The sequence below is a fragment of the Trichechus manatus genome, unplaced genomic scaffold (assembly GCF_000243295.1).
Source record: "Trichechus manatus latirostris isolate Lorelei unplaced genomic scaffold, TriManLat1.0 scaffold00144, whole genome shotgun sequence".
NCBI lineage: Eukaryota > Metazoa > Chordata > Mammalia > Sirenia > Trichechidae > Trichechus > Trichechus manatus.
Genome location: NW_004444080.1, coordinates 4,353,961 through 4,365,011, shown reverse-complemented (window position 1 = coordinate 4,365,011; position 11,051 = coordinate 4,353,961). Strand labels below are relative to the sequence as shown.

The 11,051-nt window shown below is 36.9% G+C and overlaps 1 non-coding gene across 1 annotated transcript; it reads right to left on the bottom strand.

The window, feature by feature from the left end:
• Positions 1-565: 565 nt before the first annotated feature.
• LOC111822253 (U6 spliceosomal RNA) lies at positions 566-669 on the bottom strand. Its single transcript, XR_002825542.1, has one exon. It is a non-coding gene; the product is annotated as a U6 spliceosomal RNA (small nuclear RNA).
• Between the last annotated feature and the right edge of the window lie 10,382 nt (positions 670-11,051).

Genomic DNA, 11,051 nt, shown 5'->3' with positions numbered 1-11,051 from the left:
AGCAGGTGATCTACTTCTGAAAATTAGCCAATGAAAATCTTATAGATCACAACAGAACATTGTCCATTTTGCTTGCTTTGGACATGTCATCAGGAAAAGGATATCATGTTTGATGAAATAAAGGACCAGCAAAGATGAGGGAGACTTTTGGTGAAATGGATTGGCACAATAGCCACAATGATGAACTTCAACATGATGCTGCTCCTGAGGATGACCCAGGACAAGGCAATATTTTATTCTGTTGCACATAAGGCTGCCATGAGTCGGAGTTGACTGGATGGTGTCTCTCTCTCTCTGTCTACCTATGAATAGCCTACAGATCACTGCACTTCTTTATAGACTTCCATGTAAATTCCATGCAGTGTATTTTGCAACAGTTGGCATTTTAAACCTAAACACAGTAAATGAAGTATATTTATTTATGCCTTGGAATGGAATAGAAATTTTTTAAAAAAATTTTCTCTTTAATAGGAGTTTCACCACTGATGAAGAGTTCTTTTCATTCATTTATCCAGACCTAATGAATAAAATTAATTATTTGTTGCATTTAGAAATTATTTATTGCAAAGAAAAGTATATCATTAAAATATTTGCATATCATCCTTCCTCGGGGACCACGCCAATCTTCCTTGGATTGTTTCCATTTTAGTATATTTGCTGCTGAAATAAGTACATAGTCTAGTTGCTTATAGTTTAATTTTTACCCTGCTATCTATCTGGAAATAATTTTGTTGAAAATCTATATCAAATTTTTTGACAAATAGCCATTTTTTCCAACATAATTTGTTAAATGATCCATCTCTTCCTATTGGTTTCTGATCTTTCTTTTGTTACAGATTAAATTTTTGCATACATACATGTAAAATCTGATTGAAGGCTGTTCTAGTCCAGTCCTCTATCTGTAGATTTTAGTGAAAAAACATGGCTATTTTAATATTTGGAGCCTTAAAAATATGTTTTAATAACTGTTAAGGAGGTCTCTTTGAATTAGTCTTCTTTTTCAGAAATGTCTGTATTATTCTTATCTATTTTTTACATCAACTTTAGAATAATTTCATCTAAAATAAAATCATTTTGAATTTTGAGTGGAATCTTGTGAAACCTGTTAATCTTGTATTTGGTCAACTCCCTCAGGGAAATGATATGTTTTTCCATTTATTCACACATTTGTGTATGTCACTCACTTGTCTTTATACGTTGCAGTACTATGACCATGAAGTCATAGTATGAAAAACAATAAATGCTAAATCTTTAATATCTAAAAAAATATATATTTATCATATCACAGTTCATGTGATTCATATAAAGAATGTAGCATATAACAAGTGTTAAGAGATAGAAAAGAAGTGCCATTTTATTATTGTGATAAAGCTTACAAGCATATCTAAACTAAATGAACTGGATTCTTTGGCAATATTTATTATGCATTTCAACTATTACTCATGACACAATAAATATTAAACTTGAAAGATGATTCTAATTTATTAATAAATTAACCCACTATTTTATACAGGTTAAAAAAAAAAGCACTTACTATTTGATAGTTACTTCTGACCAATAGGTGTCATTACTAATGAATTTAGTACAATTTTCGTATGATTAAATATTTAATCACATAAAATAATATTAAAAAAAGTATTTCAAGAGGGTAAACAAATTGATACTTTTCCAAGAATAAATTGCAGAAATATATAATTTTTAACTAAGAGGTAAAGCTAAGAACACATAGAAAAGTGTAAGTATGAATATTATTGCTATTGTGATCCATATAATATGACCATATTGTGCTTAATGGACTTTAAGTTTACCTTTAATATCTGTGAAATGAAAAAGATAATAAGCTACCTTCACCCAATGTGATAAACATACCACTGGGTGAAACATGAAGTTCATTAAATACTTCAGTTTTAATTCCTTCTGCCTTCAGGTCTGGAGTGACTGAGCAATGATGTATGTGTGCATGCAGGCGTGTGTATATTTTTGCTTTAAATTTGTGGAACTGTCCTCTAACTGCCAATTGTCTCTAAAGTTAAATAGTTTCTCTCTCTCTCTCTTTTTTTTTTTTTTGCATGACTTCTACACCAAAACTGTGATATTCTGCATATCTATACTTTTGCCTTAATCAATACTGTGGATGTCTCTTAAAATCTCATCGAAAACCACAAACCACTTTTAAAAGAAGCTGTCTTGTTCAGCTCCCCTTGAGTGTGGTTTGAGTCCTGCAAGCATACCGAATCTGCATATCTCTGTCCAGCAGCAGCCTTCCCCTTCAAAAAAGACAGAAACATCAAAGATCCCAAAAGCCTCAAAGATAATCTGGGGAAAGGTGATTATTAGGTCTTTGAATAGCACTAACTCACTTGCCTAACAAAACACTACTGTTAGTGTCTCTAGAGTCTTACCCAACTTGAAAATTTTACCTACTTGAGGAAAAAAAATTATAGTGATAGCTGAGTTTATTAGAGTGGTCTTTTTATCTTTGAATAATTCTGAATATTATTTTTTGGATGCTAAAGGGAAAAAAATCTAGAGTAAAAGAAAATGGAAATAACACCAATATTCTGCTTAGCTTTGTTGTTTAGAAATTAGAAAAGCTGTAGCATTGTGCTTAAAAATGTGAGAAAAATTATAGACTGTAATGTATTTTCATTAATTTATATTTATAATTAATTATAAAATTCCCCCTCAAAACTGGAAGTTATTATGTAATTGTTCTTTTGTCAAATTATATTCTAACAACTTGATTTTTTGTGGATTTTGTTTCCCAAGATAGATTTTTATTTCAGATTTTTAATTGTTGTTACATTATTGAAGGAGCCCTGGTGGTGCAGTGGTTAAAGCACCTGACTGCTAGCAGAAAGTTCAGTGGTTCGAAACTACCACGGTTTCATGGGAGAAGGATGTGGCAGTCTGCTCCCATGGGGATTTACAGCCTTGGAAACCTTATGGGGTAGCTATGAGACGGAATCGTTTCAATAGCACTGGGTTACATTATTAAAGTCTGAATCTTCGCTCTTGACCATTTTATGGTTCTAAATGATACAAATAAGTACAGGGTTTATAATTATTGATAATGTATATTAATATAATTTTAAACTGATCTGTATTGTTTGATGCATCTGAAAATCTCTATGTTTTGTGGTGGAGCAATTTCATTGATTGGACAGTGTACTTACTTCCTAACTACTCAGCACCATCCTTCAAGATACTAAATGGGAAACCTAGGAGTCACTCGGGACAAATCGCAGTATCTCAATAATCCATCTTCCAAACCAATTTCCTGCCTTTCCCTTCCCCTTCTAGTCCTTTTCTTCAGAGGCAACTGGTTAACAGCTTGACTTCAGAGTTTAAATAACCCTTTCATGGACCAAGGGATATATATGTCCCTGTTATATTTTTCCTCCCCTGGAGACTTACTGGCAGTCATTTAAGCCACTTTAGTATGTTCTGGCGTCATGGCAGATACGGGTACAACTGTCTAAAGAACAAGGAAGTTGGTGTGTGTTACATTTGAGTGTTGAGAGCCATTCATATGAGGGGATACTTCCCAGAGGAGTGATTGTGTGAAACTTTTGTGTCTTTTGTCTTCTGTACAATGAGATAAGGCTTGCAAGTATGTTTACTATTTCCTTGGTGTTATTGGGAAGGTATGGTTACTGGTATTCAGAAATATTCAAGTAAATGGGTTATTTTTTGGGCAAAAACATTTTGTGATGCGCTTCCTGGGCCATGGAACCAATATGTCCCATGAGTGTGATGTGCTTCATAGAAAATTATACGCATATGGCTCACTGTTAATCAAACTGATAACAAGTCTGTGCAGCAAGTGCAAGTTTGTATAGTATTTTATGTGTATTTTTGGAAAGTTGAGTAAGATATTTTATGGCTCATGTATAACCAGGAAATGCAATGTTCCATGGGACTGATGTGTCCTGTGTGTGTGATGTGCTTCATGGAATATGGGACTGATGAGTCCTGCTTGCAATTGCACTCTATTTGTCCAAATAATAAAAAAAACTACCAATAAACAGTGATTCAGGTTCCATTCCATTAGTGAAAAAACAAGGCATAACCAAAAAATTCACTTGTTGTTATTGCTAGGTGCCGTCCAACTGGTTCCCACTCAGCCACCCTATGTATGACAGAACAACACAGCACTCGATCCTGCGCTATCCTCATGATCACTGTTATGCTTGAGCCCACTGTTGCAGACACTGTGTCAATCTGTCTCCTTGAGGGTCTTCATTCTTTTGCTAACCCTCTGCTTTACCAAACATAATGTCTTTCTTCAGGGACTGTTAACATGTGCAAAGTATATGAGACAAAGTCTCACCATCCTCGCTTCTAAGGAGCATTCTGGCTGTACTTCTTCCAAGACAGATTTATTCCTTCTTTTGGCAGTTTACGTTACAGTCAATAGTCTTTGACAACACCATAATTCAAAGATATCAGTTCTTCGGTTTTCCGTATTCATTGTCCACCTTTTGCTTGCATATGAGGTGATTGAAAACACCATGGCTTAGGTCAGGTGCACGTTAGTCCTTAAAGTGACAGCTTTGCTTTTTAACAGTTTAAAGAAGTCTTTTGCAGTAGATTTGCCCAATGCAATGTGTCATTTGATTTCTTGACTGTTGCTTTCATGGATGTTGATTGTGGATCCAAATAAAACGAAATCCTTGACAACTTCAATCTTTTCTTCATTTATCATAAAGTCGCTTATTGGTCCAGTTGTGAGGATTTTTGTTTTTTTTATGCTGAGTTGTAATCCATACTGAAGGCTGTAGTCTTTGATCATCATCAGTAAGTGCTTCAAGTCCTCTTCACTTTCAGGAAGCAAGGTTGTGTCAACTACATAACACAGGTTGTTAATGAATCTTCCTCCAATCCTGATGCCCCATTCTTGTTCATATAGTCTACTTCTAGGATTATTTGCTCAGCATACAGATTGAATAGGTATGGTGAAGGGATACAACTCTGATGCACACATTTCCTGACTTTAAACCACCCAGTGTCCCCTTTTCTGTTCAAACAATTGACTCTTGTTCTATGTACAGGTTCTTCATGGGCACAATTAAGTGTTCTGGAATTCTCATTTTTCACAATATTATCCATAGCTTGTTATGATGCACACAGTCAAATGCCTTTGCATAGTCAATAAAACACAGACAAACATCTTTCTGGTATTCTCTACTTTCAGTAAGGATACATCTGACACCAGCAATGATATCTGTGGTTCCACATCCTCTTCTGAATTCAGACTGAATTTCTGGCAGTTCCCTGTTGATGTACTGCTGCAGTCGCAAAATCGTCAGCAAAATTTTACTTGTGTGTGATATTAATGATATTGTTTAATAACTTCCACATTCAGTTGGATCACCTTTCTTTGGAATACGCATAAATATGGATCTCTTCCAGTCGGTTGGCCAGGTAGCTGTCTTCCAAATTTTTTGGCATAGGCAAGTGAGCAATTCCAGCACTGCATCCCTTTGTTAAAACACCTCGATTGGTATTTTGTCAATTCCTGGAGCCTTGTTTTTCACCAGTGCCTTCAGTGCAGCTTGCACTTCTTCCTTCAGTATCATCAGTTCTTGATCGTATGCTATCCCCTGAAATGGTTGAACGTCAATAAATTCTTTTTGGTACAGTGACTGTGTATTCCTTCCATCTTCTTTTGATGCTTCCTGTGCCGTTCAGTATTTTGTCTATAGAATCCTTCACTATTGCAACTCTAGGCTTGAATTTTTTCTTCAATTCTCTCATCTTGAGAAATGCTGAGGATGTTCTTCCCTTTCAGTTTTCTAACTCCAGGTATTTGCACATTTCATTATAATAATTTACTTTGTCTACTTGAGCTATTCTTTGAAATCTTTTGTTCAGCTCTTTTATTTCATCATTTCTTCCATTCACTTTAGCTACTCAGTGTTCAAAAGCAAGTTTCAGAGTCTCTTCTGATATCCATTTTGGTCTTTTCTTTCTTTCCTGTCCTTTTTTTTTTTTAACTGTCGAATCCAGTATTTATTCCTTCCCTTTTGCAAACACCGTCACATTCATCACAGGTTGATGACTGATCATAAGGGGATGTGGACATGGGAGTACTCTTAGAACACTCTACCGATTTAGTGATGTGTTTTCTCCAGGTCCTAGGTGTCCATATGCTTCAAGTTCAAGGTAAAGTGGAAAGACTGGAAAGAAGCCACAAAGCATACATTCCTTCCCCAGTTCCACAAGTACTTGTTTCTAAGCTCCGTAGAGTTTTCAATGGTTATAATCTTGGGTTATTCTCAAATGAAAGTGTTGTAGGGGAAAAACATCATAAAGTTTAGCAAAGCAAAAAGAAAGTTTTATTCAGCATATATTCAAAAAGGACAAAAGTGAGAAGCGGACGAGCATGCCTCCAGAGCTAGAATGTCTGCCCGAATCCAAGGAAAATATCACGGAACAGACAAAAGTAGGAAAACGGACAAGCATGCTGCCACAGCCATGTCTGTCCGAGTCCAAAGAACAGTTACAGAGCCATCAGTATATATTAAAGTTACAAATAGGCAAAACCATTGAAAGCTTCACCTTTTCACAGATTGGCTAGAAACTGTGATCCTACATTTTGAATTGTCTTTCTTAACAATCATTGGTACAGGTTTCAGTAATGACAGTCAGGAGGGTCTTCATTGGTCTAACAAATTTCTATTCACTAAATGCTAACAGTAAGAGATAAGAGTGGAAAGTCCTTTGTGTTGTGTTTGATGGACTTTATGTGAGAGTTTCCCTAAAAGATGTTTTCCAAGATTATCTTAGCTATTGTCTTTATACCTCAGGGCCCAGTTGATGTGTCTTTGTGAGTCCTTGTGAGCCCAGCTCCAGCTGGGTCACATTCTCTATGCTCAAGGAGAGGGAATAATAACTCCAATATTATTTCCTAAATCAGTCCCTCCATTTGATTGGAGATTGGAGATAACACATAGATGATCAATGCCTGGACTTAGTTGAGCTCCTAGATGGCGGCCGTTGCAAGCTCTTTAAACTCACAGTGCTGGTTTTCCACCGGATACCATCTGGTTCTTCACCAGGGTCTTAAGTAAGAGCGATGTTCCCATCAATCACATTGCCCGGAGTGAGCAGACTCAATGTACATCAACATTTTAGCCCGAGGACTTCTTTGCCTTTTAGGTGTGTTAAACAATAGAGGATAAATTTTATTATACCTAACACTATCAAGGAATATTACTATCCCTTGCAGTAGTGATCTAACTCATGTACTTATTCCTGATGGTAACCAACCAAACAAATCTGGTGTTTGTAAGAGTGTTATAGTGTGTAACCAAGTAGCTTGTTGTCCAATTCTATGTATCTCTGGTCTACTTCTCCTGTGTTATTTATCCAAATGCAACAAGAGGTATTTGCTACAGCACAGACTACACTAATAAAAAAAATCTAAGGTTATTTTGTTGTGTCACCTTGGCTTATGAGATCAGAGATCACTGTTGTGCTTCCATCTCATCTGTTAATTGGCCCAGAGTGACTGACAAATTTTCTTAAATATTTCTCCAATTCAACTATACCACAAGTAGGAATTAAAGCTACCAACCATACCCTGAGTGTTGGACCAATGAGTTTTCTTCTGACTTTCATTTTACAATGTGTAACAATTTAACGTTACCTTTCCAATATTTACTAGCATTGTTACTATGAATACTTAAAGATAATCCTAAAGTTTCCAAAGAGCATTGTCTATGCATTTGTCAGGAAACTAAACAAGAGATTGCCCACGTAAATTCACCATCAGTTGGAAAGGGATCATCTAAATTAGTATAGTTAGATCTATCACACAAAAATATATATATCCATAAAGAGCACTCGAAGTTTGTCTACAGAAAACAGAAAATATAGAAAAACTTACATGTAACAAAAAATTTTTCATTAGAGAACTAATGATTTAGCAAGATAAGACAGGATGGACCTCTTCTGTAGGAGGTCTTCAGTTAGTCTGTTTAAAGCATACTAAGTGTTCTTCCCAAGGGCAAGCTGCCCCTCCTAGGTTTACCTATTAATAGTCATGGGTCACTTTTTCAGAAGCAGAAATGGAACCTAACACAAAATGGAGTCTGAGCCATGAGGTCGATCTCCTCTGAGAATCTGGTTTCTTTAAGATACACAATTTTCTGCATAGTAAGAGGGTGACAGTTTGATTACAAACATTAGACAGGTATTTCATACGACATTGTCTTAAAGACTGATTAAAGTAATTACTAATTTACCCTAAAAATAACTCTCAGTCTGATCTTTGAAGTTAGTTTCCTAAAACAGACTGAATTCTTCAAAAAACCACACAATGCCCAGAGCAAAATGGTCTTCCTAGTTTATCCGGACTATTGTTTGAATCAAAGTGGCTTCAGGAAACTTTTTCTTTTCCCCCAAAACTCGAGGTTCAAAAGGACACCCAAAGGCAATAGCCTGTGTGGGTTACCCCAACCTCCATGAAAACCAGAAATCTGGATTCCAGGAGAATTACATACAACTGTCTCAGCATTCTTTCCTTTGGATCATGATCTTGCAATAGAATCTTTTATAAAAAATGTTCAGTAAATGGTAATTGGGCATCATCTGGTTTTTTAAGATCCCAGGCACCATACAGCAAACTAAGAAATAAAACAGAAACACTAACAATAATATTAGGCCAATTGTCTGAAATAACCAATGAAACCATAACCCTGAGGTCTCTGAATCAAGGAAACAAATCTCATGAAGTGTTTGTTTATATATAAGCAGGATTAGTGACTGTTTTTCACATGCCTCAAGAGCAACTACATTCTGCAAAACCTCAGATTGAATATTAATATAAATACAGCAACATTTATCTATTAAGGCACAAAACTGTTTCTTAAGAGAACTAACAGGAAAGCTAATGCTGTTCTATTTTGTAAAATCATAGCTCAAATTTCAGATACTTTTCTGGTTATATTTACAACTTGGCTAAGTTTACCAACAGGAACTTCTAATTCTAGAGTTACAATATCTAAACCCATTAATTAGCTAATTGAGGAGAAAGGAAAGTGGTTTCTTATATCCAGAAAGTAAGACCTTAAAACATCAGCAATATTCCCACATTAAAAAAAAACAAAAAAAACAAAAAACCCTTGTTTCCTTTAGTTTACTCAGTCTTGTGTAGTTAATTTCTGTTCCAGTGGTTCTGGATCAGCCGCAGTCTATGAAACCATCAGCTTCTGCATAGGAGTTCTGGAAATTTTATTCAGTCTAGTCACAGTCTGTGTTAGCAAGTCCAATATAGTGCATCTTTTTGTTGAGATATTTTGGTCAAAAGTTTTCACGAAATCAGCAAAGTAAAACCTTATCTGCAGATGACAAAACTTAATATGGCCATGATTAATTCATGAACATAAAATTCCTAACAATGAAAGACCTGATAGAAATTAATTACAAGCCCAACATAAAGACCAAATAAAATCAATTAAAAAAATTTTAGATAAAAATATTTCTAGGACTTCTGGCAAAATGGCACTCTAGGCAGAAGCACCACACCATCCCTCCACAGCAAAGATCTGAAAAACTAAGCCAACAGAGAAAACAACAATCCTGAAACCCTAAAACATCAAATGAAGAGATAAAGAACTCAGCCAAGCACCAAATGGAGTGAGAAAACTAAAAGAGAACAGAGAGCGAGGAGAGATTCATGCAGAGGACCCCTATCAGCTAACTTAGCGCAGATCCGCCATCTTGGACTCCTATCAAAGACCAGCAGATAAGGGGTATGAGAAAGCAGCTTCACAGAACTTTCAGCAGGAGACAGAACAACTGGTAATTTGTGATATACGCTTTCCCACCCCCCACCCTTCTTCACCCCCATTCAGCCTCGTCTGCTTCCCACAGCCACAGTCTCTTTTCCGGAAAGCACCGACCACTTGGATTCAACCCGCCCACACTGGCCGGCTCTCTGAGTGCCATTTGTTGGCTACTGGTGTTGCTTTTTTTCAGCTTCTTTTGATTTCTTCCGTACCTCTCACCAACTCTCTCTACTTTTGCTCAAATACCTGGCTCAATGTGCCATCTTTGCTTCTTCCTGAGTGGCTGCAGAACTCTGTTCAAGTGTGGAACTGCTTCCTGGTCTGGGCTGCCATGCTGGTGGGATCCAGGGGCTTTTGTTTGTTTGTTTGTTTTGAATTGTTTGTTTGTTTTCTTTTCCTTTTCTTGAGTTGGGAGCCGGTTCTGGCCGCGCAGTGCTGCCCAGCTTGGAACCTACACCCTCGGCTTGTGCAGACGCGCAGAGGGATTCCTGAGGGCATATTTTTTCATTGTTTTTTTTTTTCTTTTTTTGGGGGGGGTTTCATGTGCTTTTTTTTTTGTTTTATACTTTGTTTTGTTTTCTTTTCCCTTTTTATCTTTCTTCATTGCTCAGTTTCTCGTCTCTCTACACCTTCCTACTCTTTCTGTTCCCTGAATACCTGGCGTTGAATACCTCTATGCCTTCTAGCCAAGCTGTACTGCAACACCTGAGAAAAACTTCCCCAGACCTCATAGCTGCACCGATGGGATCCCTGGGAGCTTTGCTGTTCTTTTTATTTTCTGATTTTTATTTATTCATTCTTTTCTTTTTTATTTTTTCCTCTTCTCTCTCTATTTTTTTTTTCTCCATTTCATAGTCTCTCATCTCTCTACTCCAACAGAAAGCTCTCGTAGTACTCTGTTTTTTTTGTTTGTATGATTTTGGCTCCTGTTCCTCTATCTTCTCTCCCATATCCATCTTAGCTCCACACATAACAATCTCCCCCCTGTATCCTTCCTACCTGCACCATGCACTTAACATCACACCACCAAGCAGCACAGGCACGGCCTACTGGAACATGCCCTGCACTGATTACCGTCCCGCCCTGGTGGCTGTAGTAAGTGCGAGATACAATATGTCCCAGTAACTCCCCTTCAGCTACACCTGCCCTACTGTACCATATCTGAGTGACTGACCCTGCCAACTGGAGAAGGAGGCGAAAAGTATCGTGCCCAGAGACGAGCAAACAACAAAGAACACACAGCCCACCTACGTA